This window comes from Oenanthe melanoleuca, chromosome 15 (assembly GCF_029582105.1).
Source record: "Oenanthe melanoleuca isolate GR-GAL-2019-014 chromosome 15, OMel1.0, whole genome shotgun sequence".
Lineage (NCBI taxonomy): Eukaryota > Metazoa > Chordata > Aves > Passeriformes > Muscicapidae > Oenanthe > Oenanthe melanoleuca.
This window is the reverse complement of record NC_079349.1, coordinates 9024993-9044545: the sequence shown is the minus strand read 5'-3', so window position 1 is coordinate 9044545 and position 19553 is coordinate 9024993.

Genomic DNA, 19553 nt, shown 5'->3' with positions numbered 1-19553 from the left:
AAGCCACAGCGGGATGTTGGAGCAATCAGCAGGTCCACAGAAGGATTCTTGTGACACACTAAATATTGCCTGGGCACAATCTCTTGATGTGGGTCAGGGTCACCAGGAACTGCACTGGCAGTCAATAGAGACTGACTCCAGGAGCTGCTCTTACATCTTTCACTTTCCAAAAAAATAAAAGTAAATAGGCAATTGCAGATAAAACACAGCATCAAACAAAAGCAGCAAACCCAGACTGATACAGGTAATTAAGAATAGAATTAACAGATGTGGGCATCTACATCATAAAACAAGGCAGCAGTCCTAAACCCCACCATCCTGTCTCCTTGACAGATAATATAATTGTTCTGCCTTTTATTGGGCATCTGCCAATACCTACTACCTCTGAAGTAAACATCAATGGCTTTCTGACCACAAAGCCATTTTTAGTTACCAGGTATTGAAATATAGCCCAGGAGCAGGTAATTTCCAAGACAACACATAGCACTCAACTGTATAGCTCAGTACAATCCTGTCTGGCCCAATCCTGCCTTCTCTTGTCTCCAAAAAGTTTGCCAAAAATTAAAAAAAGAAAACCCAAAAAACAAAACCCCCAAGAAACTCAAACAAAAACTTTTAGAAATTACAGTTTTGATTTTTACTTGAAGAGCTAGAAAAAACTGTCTAGTAAACCACTAGCAAATCTCACAGAGGGTGCTTGTTTGAGTCATACCTTGGACGTTTATTTCTCCATGGCTCTTGGATGTGATCAGTTTAATCCATCCATACTCCCACTTCTTGGCCCCCAGGTGCCTCACCTTTATTATCTGAAAAAGTTGCAGCAGGAACCGCTGCAAGCATTTACTGCAAAAGAAGAAATATGGAGCAAAGGAATATTGAGCTGCTCTGGAATTTTCATCTTCCCTTTGACTGCCTCCTTTCCTTCTCCAGTGATTCAAAAGATCCTGAAGGTACTCCTTGATGTACCTCCTGCTCCTGAGAACCTTAAGGAATTCTGGGATATGTTTCATCCTTTCCCTGCATTCCTAATAAGTATTCCAGGCAAAATGGGAGCATTTCCCTCCCACAAACTTCCACAGAGGGTGGATGGGGCTGTATCTCAGGTAATGTGACCCTCACACTACAACCCAGAAGCTCTATATGTATTTTATCTAGGTCCTCTTCTTGTTCTAAAATACATGGAAAGATAAAATTGTGTGTCCACAGTTAAAATGCTTCTAAAGAAGACTTTGGTTAAAGTGGTCTGGAAGCAGTTTCCATAGAAATCTTCATAATCAAAGAAATAAACTCCTTAACTGCACTGAACCAGAACCTGAAACTGAAAAATGAAAATTGCCCAAATCCAGCAACCCTGCGGGAATGGCAGCTTGTCCAGTAAAGCTCAAAGGTTTCGTTTTGGTATCAACAGTTATGTTTTTACTGAATTTAATATTGACATAACAATAAATGTAATACAAACAAATGGAATGTTTCCATCCTAGAATTAGAAATTTACCATCCCATAAAAAACCTGAAATAGAATTATTATCAATATGTTTCAATGCTGCCAACCTTTACCATTCTGGTACTTGTAAAAATTAAGGCTTTAGACTTTTCCTGCTGAAATCTCTCATCGAGACTGACTGCTCCCCAGAGTCCTGAATTTCCACAGAACCCCACATTTTGTCAACAACTTCCTTCATTGGCCTTTTCTTTTTCAATGGTTTTTGCTTGGGAAAATATTTTTTTCACCCACCTCCTCATCTGCCTCACGTGGGAGCTGTTCCAAAGGGAGCCTGCAGTCAAGACACCGAGACTCTTTTGTTTGCACTCCCATGCCAGCCTTGCTGATGCCATGGCCTTGGCTTTGGGAATGGAGGTTGGGATCACAGCCAGCTGGCACTGCCTCTGCAGCATTTTCCTTCCTGGAGCCTGGCATACACCACACCAAAAAGACACTCTCCTCTTTGGAAGGTTGCAACACTTTGTGGGAAAATCAAATTACTTGATGACATCCCTTTCAAGTTCACAATGGCTCACATTGGAAACTCAATTCAGCATTTTCTTCCTGCCACATGCAATCAAGGATCACAAACTGCCTGCATTGTTTCTGGCTTCTGGGTTTGGTTGGGGATGAAGGGAAGGTTAATTTTTTTTATTATTATTATTACTTTTTTTTTTTTTTTTTTTTTTTTTAATAACAAAACCAAACAAACAACAGAAAAGCCCAAAATCAATGAGCCAACAACAGTATCATGTAGGGAAAAAAACAGGAGAGGAACAATCCTGGGGACAGAAGAATCTCTCCATATGGACTGACATTCACTGCTATGTAAAAGTCCATGCAAAAATTCCTCTTGGGAAGTCTGCAGTGAGGGCTAAAGAGAGTGTAAATTCCTTGGGAAGAAGAATAGTTCCAGCAGCACAGAATCCATCCTGCCTCTGTAAATGGGTCTTCAAGCCAACACTGAATCTGTCCTAGCACGTTACTGCCTGTCCAAATCAGTGACGGAATTGTTTGGGTTGGAAGGGACCTTGAAGCCATCTCATCCATCCCCTGCCATGGGCAGGGACACCTTCCACTGTCCCAGGCTGCTCCCAGCCCCATCCAGCCTGGCCTTGGACACTACAGTTCCTGAGGAATAGTTGCTCTCAGACTTCCCTGTAGCCCCTTCAGATACTGGAAGGTGCTGCGAGATCTCCCCACCGCCTTCTCCAAGCTGAACAGCACCATCTGTCTCAGCCTGATGACAATGCTTTATCAGACAAATTTCTCTAGATATCAGCAAGTAAATAAGTTAGATCTGTTTCACACCAGCTTCTAAAAATTGTTAGGGAATTAATTTTATATTCGAATCATCAAAGGTATAATTCAAGAAGTGACAGAGATTAAACTTTCTGTGACTGCACAGTCTCAGCTGCTTTCTGAACTAAGATTTTCAGTCTGGCACTAGCAGCTGAGACATAAATCTTAAACAGAAGGGAAAAATGCAAAAAATACTACAGTGTTTAAATTCAAATGCCTGCTCTAGCAGAAGGTGTCCCAGCAACTGGAGAACAACCCTCGTGTAGTGCAAAGACGAGGAGCTGAATTCCACTGGTGGGAATTTATTTGGTGTTGGACTCTTCCAGGGTTATTTTCCTGCTGCCCCGAAGTCCCAGCATTGCAGTGCCAGCGGCTACAGGCAGAAGAGAGGAGGAGCAGGCAGAGCTGAGAGTATCTGTGAAAGCAGCAGTCCCAAGCTCTGGTGCTGGGTGTGATGCTCTGAGTGCAGCTGACAGTGCGGCTGCAGGAGGGCTGGGCTGCTCTTGCCCAGTCTGTCACTCCCTAAAGCAGTGAGTGCCCTATATCTGCACAGAGCCACTAGCCAGGGCTCTCAGAACACCGTGCCAACCTGAGTCAGGAGGAGCAGCAACACACAAGTCTGACAATGAAAGCAGCTCAGAGAGGGCATTGCAAAAATCCAACCACACAGCCATTTCCTGAGCACATGGAACAGCTTTGCCAACCTAAAAAAGCCAAAACAGTGAAAGCAGATGGGAGAAATGTGGGATCTCCACCCATCACCACCAGCCTTCCAGTCTGTGTGCAGGGGTGTGATTCAAAGCTGTGGCTGTGACTAAAATCACTGCTGTCTGCTGGCTCCAGTGAGATCTCTGCTGCTTCTCATTCCCAGGGGACAACTGGCCTGTGCAGAATAAAACTGTGCCTTGCAATCCTGACCCCCTGCCTCAAGTGAAGGTCAAATGGAGAGTGAACAAGGACTGGCTGTCCTCCCCAGAGCAATGCTATGACAGAAAGAAAAAGACTAACAAAGACAAAAAGAAAAAATGCCCAAGGAAAAAACAGGAAGAGATCCCATGTAGGAAAGCGCAGCTGTGAACAGAGGGCTGGAACTGTCAGATGTGCCTAAACCTACAGTACTGGCTTTTAATTCCCACTAAAAGGACTTCTACAAATCCCAAGTGATTCTCTAAGCCTCAAATTTACTGGAGAAATATTTAATTGACTAGCAGCTACTGGAATAAGAGAGTCAGAAAACATAAACTGTGTTTAGGAACTCCATCAATAATAAAATCCATATAAATGTTTTTCACTTCATCCTGTCAGGATGTAGCCAGTGACTGTATTTAGGAATAAGTAAATAATTTCCTTGGTAATTTTGCTGTAATTGAATAAAATGAAATGAAAATTATTCCAGGTTAACTGAATTGCCTTAAATATAGGGGCTGTGAAACACAGAAATACAGCCAGGTCAGGGTAGATGCTCAGCACTTGGTGGGTTCTGAACTTCTGTTAAAGGTGATACTATGTTCATTTTAGGTTATATACCTTTTAAGTGTCCATTAAATAAGCAACTGCCAGATTAAATCCTCTTGGTTCTTCTTCTATTAAGTTGTATATGAATATATTTGTCTTTTAACCCCATACAACAATACAATTCTGAACTCCTAGCCTAGAGTTTTCTTTAAGGAAGTACAGTAGATGATAAATATCCCAAAGGATATACATCCTACACAGAACATTCCTTACCAGATTCTGATAAAAAATAATCAAGATTCAAGTGCTGATATCAGGAACTGCTAATTCAACATTCATCTCCTATAATGCTGCAACGTTCTGCAATTAGATTTTGCTGCCTCCATGTTTGTTGTCTAGAATAATGCTAGAAGGTACCAATGAAAAAATGAAGTAAGAAAACTGAAATTAAGCAAGTTTACCATAAATACAGAGAAAAGTTCTGGGTATTAACGTGGTTCAAGACATTTTACCTGCTTCAAGTGTGTCAATGCAGATTAACCCACCTGAATCCATACTCCAATGACACAGGTGGCCTAAAGCCATGCTCATCTCCAAATATCTGAAGTTCTTAATTAACACTCTTCTTTGGGAGAACTGCCTGTCCAAATCCCAAGGGAATGTCCTTATTGTCCTCATTTTCTATCAAACAGAGCACCCCAAGAGCCCAGTCACTGTTACCTTCAGCCTCGAGTGCAAGGCCATCTTCTCCCTAGGGCAGAGTGTCTGCAAAAAGGCATGTCCCTCTGACTCCACGGGGGCTGCACTTCCCTGTGCCTAAAACTGGCCAGATCAAGGCTCCTGGGCCATTTACATTTAGCTGGGCTTGTGCAGACTGTGCTGCCTTTCTGAGAGGGTCTGGACTACGCCCCACAACCTGAACCCCAGAGCAGGGAGGTGCAGGACCAAATTCATCCCAAGCCTGAGTCATTTGCTCAGCACTGGAAGTCTAGGTCAAACACAGAGCAGAACTGCCTGCTGCCTCATTTAAATATTCAGTGAACACTGCAAAGATTAACATTTCCTCTCTTGAATATCTAAATATTTGCCCACAATCTCCCTGCTAATGAGCAAAGACAAGTGCTGGTAAGTGGCAAGCAGCATCAAGCCTCGAGTCAATCAAACGCTCCAAAGGGCCCTTCAGCACCACCACAAGGCCCAGCGAGTGACATTCGGAGCTGGTGGCTTGCAAATGGCCCTTCTCTGCCGCGAAGTCTCCCCCCACCACACATCCACACACATTCCTCCCTCTCCTTCCCTCTCCACCCCCTTTTCCGCTCCATGACCCACTCGGGGGCATAAAAAACTGGTACTGAGAAACCTGCCAACTGCTTTAGACTTTGGAACACCAGCTCGGCTCTTGTCAGCTCTAAGCCTGCCACACAATGGAAAACATTACACATTTCTCTCGCTAACGACCGCGCTGCTCATTTACATGTCTTAGGCAAACACCAACAAGGTCGCAGCCAGAAAAGTGCGGTCAGGAGTGCTACTGCTCCTGGCAAGAGGCTGGTGCCTGGAAAAGGGCTGCACGGGAAGCTCTTTAAACACCTTGGAACATGTGCTAAGCTGCTGAAGTATGAGGTGTGGTGACAGCAAGGTGTTGAAACAGGGCTTTTAAAAGCTGCCAATCATAATTAACACGTCTCCGCAGAGCACTGGCAGCCGAGCAAAGCCAACACCCAGAGCATCTTCTTGGCGGGTAGGTGGGGAATGCGGAAGAGAAGAGGGAGCAGGTGTGGGGATCACAAAGGAGGAGCACAGAGTTATCCACAGGGGGTTTCCCTCTCGGCCTCACGCTCAGACATTGCCACCCTTGCTCCTCTAAGAGGTGACGAGGTTGCGGCTCTTCAGACGCTCCTCTGTCACATTCCCGGACACCTGCAAGGTGAGCTCCTATGGGAGCTCCTGACTGTCCTCGTCCCTGCTACTGCGGGGGTCAGGTATTCCTATCACTAGTGGAGTGTGGGAAGCAGCCACCACAAAGCCAAGGCACTGCGGGGAGGGAGATCCCACCACCAGCTGCTTCCGGAGATCCAGGGCAAGAGTCACGCTCAGATTTCCTGTTCTCCTCCTACTCCTGGGCTCCCTGAAGAGAGGCACAATCCAAATTGTGCAATAATATCACCTTGTTCGAATGTTGTACTTACTAATTTTTTGACAAAATTTTAATTCGTAATTTTTCCAGTTGCATGCTCATCCGAACATTAATCCAAACTTTCAAAAGAAAAATGTTTATGACTTTACTTGTTCAGCTACTTTATATTTCCAGGCATCATATAGAAGACCCAAATCACCAGCACAGACAAAATCTTGAGCAAAACAGCACCAGCCCTGATCTTTTTTTAATAGTATCCAGCACTATAAAGTAGCTGGATAGGAAAGTTTGTGTGAATTAGAAGAAAAATTATATCCAAATATAATTCAATCTCCTAAGAGTCTAAAACTGTATCATGCATCAAAATCTTAAATATTTATTTGAAATTATGCACCCTAGTTATTCCATATTCTAAATCTGTGCAGCAGAGAGGCTGTAATTGTAATGGATTTAATAAAAGCTATCATATTCCATAATTCAGAAGGAAAGATTATGCAGAGCCCCAAGATGTAACTAAGAATAGCCAAGTTTCTTCTTTTTGGTGATTGTTCTAAGAACTAAAAGAAAAAACATTATACATTTCTCTCCTGTTCCTTTTTCTGTCTGAAGTACTCAAGAACCACCATGTCCCACCGAGGTGCAAAATACTCTGTTCCCCTCTTTTACAAGCTTCATTATTTTATTAACCCATAGCAAGCACAGAATTCTTCAATATCTTGCAATTTTTATCCCCAGGTTTCCAGGAGCGAAGTGAATTCCTATGCAAACCCAACCCCCCCTAAAAATCCCACCTTCTGTGTGATGTTGGTCTCACAACTTTGGGGCCCATAGTCCAGTCTTGGACAAACCTGATAGAGGGGCAGAGGTTTCAAATGAGCTTCCAAATGAATGAGAGGCATTGAAAACTCAGCACTTTCCTTGGCAGGAGCAGCAGCAGGACCCAAAAGCCCCAAATAACACATTCCAAGTCTTGTCCTGGGTGGTGGGGACACAGCAAGGACAGGAATGTCATGAGCTGGCTGGGTTGTAAGACAAGTCCATGGGGACACCAGGCTCCATTAACCCTGCTGCTCACGCAAAAACTTCATTCTTTACTCCTTTGCTTTCCTATCCACACAGACTAGGTAAAACTGAAGCACTAAAAGATAAAAAGCACTATATTTTTAAAGAGTGATTTTTGGGGTCTAGGTACTGAGTTATCTTTCAGAAAAGTCTAAGTAGAAGTGACTTGCATGAAGATAGCAAATAAATTATTGAATCATGTCTTTCAGCATCCAGATTTTTAGCAAAACTACTAAAAATGCTCTGTTAATTCTTATCTTACCTGTAGATAATCGTTACCGAAGAAGAAAGGTGAGAATAAAAATAATTAATATAAAAAGGTGAAGCCCCTTCTTCACTTTAGAAGGGAAGCCAGGGAGATTAAAATTGACATCCAACTTTCTCCTCCTGCTGCTGTTTCTCCTCCACTTGCCCACACTTACACACACCCTGTAAGGAGCTTCATCAGGCTGATGGATACGTGCCACACCTGTTCCCAGCCCCCTTTAGGGAGGTTTTCCTCACTTACCTTCAAGGCAGGGGCTGTGCCTTCATTTTGTGTCTGCAGAGTCCTCAGCACAACCAGACTGGGCCTTTAGGCGTTATAATGACAATAAATAATCATAATTCAGGAGTGGGATGCTTTCAAATCCCAGACTCACATTCTTCTGAGCCTCCCAGCACACATAAACACCCCTCCCACACCCTTCTCCCTTTGTGAATGTGACCTCTGCTCCTCTTTAGAGCAGAAACCTCTGTTCGTGCAGGCTCCAGTTCAGAGGGGGATTCCCCGGAAAGCCCAGTAGGCCAGGTGGGATGGGATGCCCATTAATCTGTTCACACCTTGTCAACAAGGGGCCTGATCTGAACATATCCTCTTTAGCTTTTGGAAATTCCCACAGAGGATGGCACGGGAAAACAAGGAGAAGCTGTGCAGAGCTGAGGAGACAGCAAGGAACACCTGAGAGTGCAGGACACAGCAGATTAAAATCCTGGGACATGGTGACCAAGAGAAGTCTTCCCCAGCCCTTAGATTTGGGGGCCCCTAAGCACTTGGGAGGTGTTGATAGTGAGTCCCAGAAGAGCCACAATCTCCTTTACATCTGCACAGGGAGATGACAAACCCCAATGACTCTGATAAGGCTGTGCCCCATAAATGCACAAATGGAGTTGCTTCAGCATTGCCTCCACTGCACCCTGCAGTCCTCTCCTTTCTCCCCATAATTCCAGCACTATTTTCTGCCCCTATCTGCACTTTTCTCTCTGTTAAAACTAATGGTTTTACCACATGTTGGAAGGCAGCAAAAGGAAGCAGTGAAGTGACAAATGGGAATGTTCATGCTTTAATTTATTATGACAGTCGTGCCCGGGTCCACAAAGTAAACTGAGTCAACAGAGAAGGACTTTGTACCAAGTTATTTATCCACTTCACTTACTTGGGGATCTTTTTTTCCCTAGCCAGCCATGAGACTAGTTAAATTCATCAACTTTATTGATGAGCAGAAGCAGCAGGGAATTTTCTCACAAAATATGTCGCTGTTGAAAACTGTAGATTCATCCAAACCAAAACCATTTTTCGAGGAATGGTTTGGTGTCACTAAATTTCCAGACAAAAGAGAAAAAACAGAAAAAGATTAGTGGAAAAAAAAGTCCCGAACAAGCAAAGCACACTGCTTGAACAGTCACTGAGCATTTGCTTTCTGTTCAAATGAGTTTTCTGTGCAGTTTAATTAAATTTTGAAATGTTTCATTTTGATTTTTCCCTTTTTCTCAGCTTTACATAGAAATGACAAAACAAAACATTTCAACCGAGCAAAACTTCATTTTTTCCTCTAAGCCTGTCAGCACATGATATTTTTCAGGATTTTTCACTCCAGCTTGGCACAAGGCAGTTTTCCAGCATCTCCAAATTTCCCATCCAACCACACAGAGGAATGCATCTCATTAATCCCAGTAAATTTTACCCAGCTCCACAGAGCTGCCCAGGAGGATGACAGGTGGAAAAATTGGTCCAAACTCTCGACTGTTCCTTTTTGCAGGAAGGCCATGAGACCAAATCCTGCCCAACCCACCAGAGCAGAACACAGCACTCATTCCTCAATGTCCCTGTCTCCTTTATTTCTCAAACCATGTGAACTCATTTTGGGGGAGGCCATGGTTCAGCTCATGCTCTCTATCCAACTGTGACAATCTCTAGGAAAGACTGGTAACAGGACAAGTGAGAATTGTCATTTCAGTTTTCAGAAGCAGAAGTTGTTCTTTTGGATTTAACCACTTGCAAAAAATGTTCTTACAAGAAATTTACTTTTTCCCCACTTTACCTTTGGGTTTTTTTCTGGTTCTTACAGTCAGTCCAATCTCAGGGGGCATTCCCAAGAGCATCATACTCAATGGAGGTCATGGAGTAACTTTTTCTGGCACAGGTAACTTCTCAGCTAACTTCAGATCTAATTTTCAGCTAGTGCATGTCAAAGGTCAAGGTAGAGAACAGTGGATAAAGCCCACCAGAGATTAAAAAAGGCTGCAAACCTTTAGAAAGCAAACCCTCCATACACACACACAGGCTGAGAGAAGAGTGCTCCTGCACATGGAATACGTGCCCTGCAGCCTTCCCCTCCCATCCCCGAGCAGGGCCCTGCACAGACACCCCTGTAAAACAGGGCTGAGTCTTTCACACCGCATCACATTCCAACACCATGACACAGCCTCCAAAGCAGCATTCTAACCTGCTGGGCAAAACAAGCAGGCATTGTTTGCTCTGCAGCTGGAACATGCCCACATCCGGGTGGACACAGGACTTCCCCACACATCACACCCCAGAGAGGACAGAAGGCTCTGATCCCCATCAGCCACCGGAACCAGAGTAGCCAACCCAGACTCAAAGTCCTCAGGGTATTTTTCAGAAGTTACAAACATTTCTGTTGTGAAGCCCTTCCTTGGTACACAGCATCAGCTGCTGAGCCCACCTGCAGTTCCTCTGAGTGCACTGAATGGGACATCTGAAGGGCTGAATATGTGGGTCATCAGTGGGTTTAAGTTCTTCATCAAATAAATCTTGGCTAATGGGCCTCAAATTGTAATTCCTCAACACCCAGAACAGAGAGCACTGTGGTGTTCACAGTGTGCAATTTGCCCATAACAGGGTTCCAAACCTGAGTGAATGCTCCTGAGCTCAATTCCTACTCATTTTTACTCCAGTGACATTCCCCCAGGTTTTATGTGGACAATCCACTACTGGCATTAAGGATGTGGTGTTTGACCAGTGTATGTGGAGATCCCCTCACTGCCCCTGAGCCGAAGCAAAGCCGAGCCAAATTCCAGGGAGAACCTCCATGGCCCTGCCATACACACATCTCTGTTATCTTGTCTCCAGTGGGAGGGCTGTGGTTTGCATTTGTTGCAGTTTGTGTTTCAGACAGGCTGCACAATCAGGCAAACACCACTCAGGCCATATTTTCAAACTTTACATCTGTGACACTTGGAAATATGGGGGTGTCTGTGAGAAGGGAAGGAAAATTAGGTTGAACTCAGAGATTAGAGGTCCACTGCTGTTGGATCACTAGAGATGAGATAATAAACTCAATTTTATCATAAATGGAAATGGCATTTCCAGACCATCTGACCTGTTTTGGATGGCTCCTTTAAGGTAAATTGCCTCAGCAATGTCTTTTCACTGTTGCCAGTGAGGTCGGTCCAGATGAGACACAACAGGCTGTTGAGCACATCTGGGCAGCTGAAACCCAGGCAGATGTGAGGGCCTTGGAGAGATGATGCTCCAGCTGGGGCTACAACTCCTTCTCAGCATCCTCACACAACCCCAGGGCTACATCCACAGAAACAGTCCAGGGCTGCTGTTTAGTACAGCCCTAAAACATTGGGATTTTCCTCCATCTCTGCAAAACACAAGTGCCATTGCCCCTTCCCAGATTTGTTTTGGGAATATTGTGATGTACCAAGTTTGATCTATGAGGGATTAAGATGAGGTATAATGGTAAGGCAGATTATACAAATAGTAAGGACCATACTAGGTAACCAGACAGACCCCAGTGACAGCTCCTTTATTCCAAAATAAGGGCCTTTCTCAGTCTCCTTATATTACTTCAGTAACTTGCTATCCTCTGGAGGAGATGCTAGACTTCATCCAGTCAGTTCACCTGCAGCCCAACCTAAGGAGCTGCTTCTCTGGCACATGCACAAAGTGGCAAAGTTTACTGCAACATCCTTCAAGTTGCATCTCATATGGTGAAAAAGCAAAGCACTGCAATAAGATTTTCCTCTCTCCAATAACACTAAGGAGTTATAGTTCATAACTTCCAACTGACTTCACTGTACAGCCAGGCGTTCCTAATGAATTCCCCTAATGATCATGCCCTAATGTTTGACTTCATTATGTCACTTTTGCAATAGCTAAAGTACAGAAGAATGTGTCTTTCTTTCAGTAAGGATCACTCAACACACTCCCTCCTCTTAAAGTGTCTGAAAGTGTTGGCCCTGGGGAAGCCCCCTCCTTCCCATCCCCTGCCAGAAGGAAGTGACCTAGAGAACAATATCCCAAAGGAGGGGCTGCCAACTGGTCTTGCCCAAGCCTTTTCCCAAAAGATTTCTTTCCTTCACATATCCTAAACAATATCCTTCAGATATCCCAGACAATACCCCAGCAAAGTTGGCTACTCACGTCCTTTCCATCAGGAATGGTGCAGAAATGCATTCCTAGCTATTTCCAGCTTGGAAGTGCTAAGGTAGAAAAGCTCAAGGCATTTAAAGAGTTTCTGAAAAGAAAAAGAAAAAGAAAAAGAAAAAGAAAAAGAAAAAGAAAAAGAAAAAGAAAAAGAAAAAGAAAAAGAAAAAGAAAAAGAAAAAGAAAAAGAAAAAGAAAAAGAAAAAGAAAAAGAAAAAGAAAAAGAAAAAGAAGACTATTGTAGGGTTGAGAGATTCAGAATTAAAGATGCTCCTGACATTTTTTCCTGTGCATTACTCAGCCCAATCTGTTTAATGGGTCTTCATCAGAGATTGTGATTGCTGATTCAGGCTGGCGACATCATTCAATTGGACATGGCTTTGAAGCAGAAGAATAATTATTTCCCATCTTCCAAAAGACCATTTAATTCATGCTCCCCAATCTCTGGGAACAGATAACCCGCAGCCCTTTTAGTTCATTAACTCTCTGGGGCTGTCATCAAAGGATTGTCAGCTGCTTGGGAATTTGCAGAAGAGAAGTGGCTGAGAGCTGCAGTGCCCCTTTTACCCATGGGTTCAGCATCTCCTGCCATGGATCCTGCAACATCCAAACAGCTTCCCAGAAAGAAGAAGGAAAAAAGGGGAGAGACACATGATTTTTACTGCCTCTCCTTCTTCTCCCAGATCAGGATCAAGGCAGTGTAACCCAGCAGCTGCTGTGCTGAGCAGAACTCAATGCCAGCAGAGAGAGAAACCAAAAACAGACACCATTAAGGCTCTGGGGAAGGCAGAGGGGATGACCAGCAGGAGCAATCACTGTGCTGGTGTTTGGGATTCAGCAGGACTGGCTTAGTGGAAGAATCACACCATGGCTTATAAGGAAATGCAAAATCTAGGCCATGGACTCACAGCAGGGGAGCTATCAGAGCTGGGCCATCTGCACCAAATCCAGAGGTCAAATAAATGAAATTTAGCAGAAGATTATTTTCTTAGTTCCTTCCCCCTCCTCACAAATAACTGGATGCTTTGAAAAAAAAGGAAGACAATAAATAAGTGAAAATCCTACTTGAAGACAAGAGCCAGAGATTAGTTCTGGAAGGAGCCAACAGATACAAACCCAGCTCTTATGATGTTTTTCAGCACTAGATTTAAAATATTCTGCAAAGGAGGGAAGTGCCGTCTTTCCACCTTCGTGAAACAGGGAACTGAAGCTTCAAATGATAGGAAATACAAACCCAGTCGAGGCAGGTGAGGTGTGTCCTGCACCCTCATCAACATCTGTCTCTAACCCCAGACACCTCCATCCCAGAAACTCTGAGCCCTGAGTGCACTTGGAGCTTTTTGTGTAAGATGGGAAGTGAACAGGCATTGCAGAGCAAAAGCTCCACCTCTAGCAGAGTCTGAGCGGAAAGAATTTAGCTAAGAGGCCTCAGTAAATCAGCCCGAAGCCTCCTTTCCTCGGTTTGTATTATTTATCTCCCTATCCCCTTGACCACACTAAATTCTGAAAGGCATCTTGGCAGTATGCAAACACAGAGGGGGAGTTTATTGAAAGTACTAAACATGTTCTAATTGTTTTCTTCTGCACTACTCTGCTAAAACTCACTCTGCCATGAGCGGAAGCCGAGTTGGGCAATTACTGGGGCACTTGAAGCAATCATACCCTTGATATATGGGAAGTGGGGAAATTTAGCAGAGTGAGGACCTCTTCAATTCCTATCTTTGCTTTGCAACCATTTTATCATTTAAAAGACAGCGTCTCACTTCTCCAGTAGCAGAAGAACACAATAACCTTGTGTCCATAAGCACAGGATACCATGAGGTTCGCTTGAACAATACTCACTAAAAAGCTTTGAAAGTGATAAAGTGCTATATAAATATTCAGTTGGACTGCAATTAAATTTCTGGCATGTGGTTTACATGTAAGTGCAGAAATACCATCAATAAAAGTCTATACACTCCTTTCCCACTTTCTTTCTCTCTGCCTTTCCCTCACTATTCCCCAGATCTCTGTCAGTGTTCACTGAATTTTCATAAGGGAAAAAATTACTTCCTAAAATGTTCAAAAGCTTTTCCCTTGGTTTGTTATTAGAGCAATTATCTAGCATAACACAGTGAAATAGCACAAAGTATTCTAATGGGAAACAAATGTGCCAAAGAAGTGACCAAACTTGGAATCTTTATTGAAAAATGAGGGGAAAGCGATTAGTTGAAGAGGCAGCAACAGAAAGATTTTCCACCTGGCCTTGGGCAACACATCAAACAGAGCTCAAAAGGGTGCTATTTATAAATGTTGTCTGGCTGTCTATGGAGCCCTGTCTGTCTGTCTGTCAGTCTAGGCCCTTTTCTCTCCCCTCCTCTGCCACGTGTCCCATCCCTGATGTGTTTATGCAGTGCAGGAAGGATGCTGCTCTCAGCCCTCTGCACTCCAGAACAGATCCATGGGGTTTGGGGAGGTGGAGGGGTGTAAGCAAGCACAAAACTCTGCCCCACACACAGTGTTTTCTTTTCCCCACATGTGCTCAGCTTCTCCTGGAGTACAGAGGCTTTGGGGCTGTTTGTGTTACTGCAGAAGGAGACAAGGGCAGAGTGAGGGCTCACTAAATCCCAGATCATGGACAATACCTAGTCTGGTCATTTCCTTACAACAAAATCATTTCAAAGTGGAGACAAAAATGTGCCAGATCAAAAAGGTCCAATTTCACCTCCACTGTGACATAAACACCTATGCAACTGGCAGGTCAAAGGCCCATCAATCTCAGTGAGTTTGCTTTGGTGTAATTCAAGAAGCAAAGACTTTTTGCAAGTACTGTGATGATTTATAAGCACATACAGAAATATTTTAGGACCTCTGGTATAACAGACAAAGGATGAGAAAAACTCATAACAGCGACTTCTCACTACTCACTAATGCTCATTTAACACTCTGCTTTAGCTGTTTCTCTTAATTTAAATAGAGGAATTTAAAAAAACCCACTGAGGATCTAAATCCTCAGCTAGAAATCAGGAATCATCCTGATTTCTCATAGCTTCATCAGGGCCTTTGGAATGATAATCTTTTACAGCAGCTGAGGAACTGGTTTTCTAATAAACCTCACAATACGAACACAAATGGATCAGAAACTGAAACAGCAACTGAAAAGAGGGTCTGAATCAGTAGTTAGCTAACACCACCGTGGGCTAAAATTCACTCCCATAAGACATCCAAATAAAAGCAAGGAGAAACATTTCTATCTGAATAGAAAACAAAGTTGTTAAGTGATGGAGCTGTGATAAACAGTGGGCAGCACATTGGCAAGGAGCACCACTCTCAGCAGGAGATTTGGCCCTGCTCAGAGACCCCAGAGGCACACAACCCCCACGGGCATGCCACAGCTTCATTAACCAAAACAGGCACTTTTGAAGTTCAGGCATGAAAAATAAAGCCTGATTTTATCTCTGCTAGATTCCATTTGCCCAAAGATGCCCAAACCTCAAAAGAGGTCAGATGTTCAGTACAGATAATCACACAAAGTTTGGGTGTGTAGTTGAAGTCTATCCAAATTCTCCCAGGCTCTTGAGGATGAAGGATGGGAAACCTCGTGAGAAGAGTTAAGAGACACCAACAGAAGCTTTCTGGTACATTCTGCTTTCACTCTGATCATAAATACTGCAAGAGCAACCTTCGCTGAGGTATTTTAATGTTTCCAATCTCCAAGTTCCCTCAGCTCTACTTAGGACAATGCATTTCTAAGTGCCCATGCTCTGCAGGTGAAATTCCATGCCTCTGTTGCAGAGCACTGTGCAGCAGGAAGCATGTCTCCTCTCCCTCACTCCATTTCCCACATAATCCCAGTGACTCAGGGATCACAGAGTATCTCAAGTTGGAAGAGACCCATAAGCATCACCAAGTCCAGCTCCTTGCCCCTTGTGAGACCACCCAAAGCGAAACCTGGCTGAGCGTGTTGTCCAGATGCTCCTTGAGGCTTGGTGCTGTGACCACTTCCCTCAGGAGCCTGTTCCAGTGCCTGATCAGCCCCTGGGTGAAGGACCTTTCCCTACTGCCCAATCTGAGCTTCCCTTGATGTAGCTTCACTCCATTTCCTCATGTCCTATCACAGGGGTGACATTGTGCTTATGCCACCATGAGGAGCAGAACAGCAAGACCAAAGTCCAACTTGATGCTCTGTGATCATGAGGGTGAACACAGTCCCCTGCCCATTTTGCTGCCCATTTAAATATTCAAAGAAAGACTACCTGGAATCAATCTCTGACCTCACAGAATCACTCTCTGAATAACATGGTCGTACAAGAGAATCCAGTGGTCAAGAAATCTGGAAAAGAACCATCTGTTCACAGTCTTCCTTCAGCTACAGGCCAAACCCTGTTTTTGTTAGCAACCTCCAGCTCCTTTATCTCCTTCCCTTACTGACACACCCTAAGGCCCCTTTCCCCAAAACCAACCTCAACAGCTCCCAGCTACATCTCACACTCTGAAACATTCACATATTCATGCCTGGCACTGAAGGGTGACTGCACAGGCAGAGTTTGCCAGGAGACAATGGCTTTATTTTCTCTACTCTTGACAGAGTTCATTATGGAATGGAATACGTTGTGTGAAGCAGAACAAATGTCAGCAGCACAAACCCCAGTGGAAACCATAAATCTTGAACACATCATCTGAATTCTTAATTCCAGTTGCAGGAAAGCAGCTCTGGCTGCATAACTGGCTGAGATGCTCACACTGTCTTAATCAGGCTTCTGACCACCATGTGGGCTCAGAGAAATTGTTCTACACCAAAAAAAGCACCTTTCTAGCTTTTGGAATTATTTTGGAATGAATGAGAATAGTCACACAAAGGAGCTGTAGGTCTCCAGAGCAGGCGAAATGCTGTGAGAACAGCCCAACTAATGCCATGACCAGTTAGGAGTTGTTCTGTAATGTGGAACAGCTACTTCCTGCTTTCCTGGTCATCTACTGCTCAGGGCAAAGCTGTTTCCTCTCGTCTTTCTCCCGATAGATCCACCTTTTATAAGGCCATCACTTGTGTGACCTTACAGCAGAGCTGCAGTGGGGTATCCCCAGTGAAGGAACACTCAGTAAGAACGGCCCTGTACCCAAGCACATCTCACACTGGGGTCCAAGCTCCTCCACAGGCTTGGTGAGTATGGCTGGCTGAGCAACTGCAGCTTCTGTTTTCCTTCAGACTCCCCCTTTGCTTCTGGTCTATTGGGATTGCAAGGTCTGTAGGACAAGAAAAATGGTTCCCTGGGTGTGTACTCAGCAGCCAGGCTCCATCGAGGCAGGGCTCTGAGTCCCCAGGAACACAGAGAACTGTTATCTCACCAAGCTGTCCTCAACCTGCTGGGGACAGTGATTTACTGTCTGCAAGGGAGGTTCTGCTAGAGTGCACAAGCTCTGAGCTGACTTCACACAGAGTCATTACCTCATGTGCTGGGCCCTGACTAGATCAGGAGTGCAGACAGCAAACTCTAAGTAGCTCAATAACTAGATAAACAGAGGAGCAGTATTTCAGTCACCTTAAATGCTTGTCTTTAGGGGAAACCTCCAGCTTCCTCTCCTGTTTAGGGCCATGAGAAAGAATAGCAAGTATCTATATTTTAGAGTTATTCATTGTGGGATTTTTGGTGTGTTGAATGTACCTGGTAAGGTCTATGCCTGGCTCTCAAAGCACACTCCAGGCATTCAAAAACACATTCCCAACACTTCTATAAATGAAAGTTTCATCTTTGTTCCCAGCACATGTTTAAATGAAAGTGTCACAGCACACGCATGGAAACAGAGATGAAAATCAGGAGTCACCTCAGTGCTCTTTGCCAAATCAGAAGAAGGTAATAACTACTTAGTTAATACCAGGCCTTAACTTAGGAATCAGGGGAACTATTAGCTTAGTTAATCAACTGTTTCTGAGTGACTCCTGTAGAGTGTCTCCTCCTGAAAGGCACAGAAAACGCCAGAAAGTTCCAATAATGCCATAACAAGACAAGGGAACTGTCACAATGCTGCCTCCAGCAACAAATCCACTTTAGCCACACTTTCCCAAGGGACAGTGCTGTGGGCAGAACAGAGACTGAGGAAAGCTAACCAGGGAGTGAGGAGAAGAATGGGACAATTTTTTCTCAACTGGACACAAAGACTGAGGTCTCTCTGCCATGAATATCCATCAGCTGCCAAGTCTGCAGAGAAGAGCAGGAACAGACTCCTAAAATCTTTCCACATGCACATATGGCATAGAAGTTTCATTGGTTTTCCAGCATGCACCCTAAGTGTTCTCACTGCTTTTCCTCCTTTACCTCCATGGCTGCAAGCACTGAAGAACTCACAAAGAGTGGCTCACTGGGAAGTGGTTCCCTTTGGGATGCTACAGGTTCTCCCTCCTCCTTTCCCCCCATTTATTTCACAGATAAACTTCTAACAGCAATACATAAAGAGAATGGGCCCCTCCAGGAAGCCAGTGAGACCAGTAAGAAATGAGAGCTGCAGGCAGAGCAGAGAGCTGCCTCCACACAGCTCTTCCCAGCCACGCTCCCACCCTCACTACCAGCAGCAGTGATCCTGCTCTTTCCATCCCTGATGGAAATGAACCCTGCTGGGTTACACAAACACACAGAGCTCAGAAGATGTCACAAGTCTGACCTCTGCCTTCCTTTGCTGGATTTCTCAGCGTTTGACGCTGGCTGTCGAACAGAATAAATTCTGGGATGCACAGAGAGCAACATCAATGAGCCCAAAGGAATTCTGGCCAGACACAAAAGACAACAAAAGCCTGTGGAAATGATCTAAGGATGTCACTTGGCAACATTACGATTATTGTCTTGTTTTGTATGTATTTGGTTTGAAAAGCTGATAATTGTTCTCGTGTGCCAGTGGAGATTAGAATATCATTTGTGTTTGTATCAAAGGAGACAAAATCTTTTTCCACCCTCTCCAAGAGCAGCAATACCATCTTTCTACCAGGCAATGTCTCTTCTTGTGAGACTCCAGTAAAACAATGGAGTTTTATCAGTGATGAATTTGGTCCATTGTTTTCACGGGATTAATGCCAAAATGGGGATAAATGTGCTGCTATTGTTTGCATCTCTGGTGTGAGCTCTAAGGTAAATAATGCCCCAGCATGGTCTCCCTTCAGACCAAACATCTGGATTTCTACTGATTGCAATTTAGCTGCATAGACAATGAAGGCATTATTGTTGCAAAAAGCATTAGAGGCTTCTACAGCACTGGCCATATTCAACTGACCTTGGGCAGAACCAACTTTAAAAGGTGGTTTTAGTGCACACAGGAAAAAAAAAATTGAGAGAGGCACCTTATCAGTGCTACGTTTTATACCACTTACTGGAGGGAAGTTCTGCTACATCAGCTACCAGACAGTTCTATAGGATTTCATGGTGAATGCCGCCAATCCCCTGGAGGGGTTTAGAGGTCTGATACAGGGAAAAGAACAAAGTCTTAGAAGT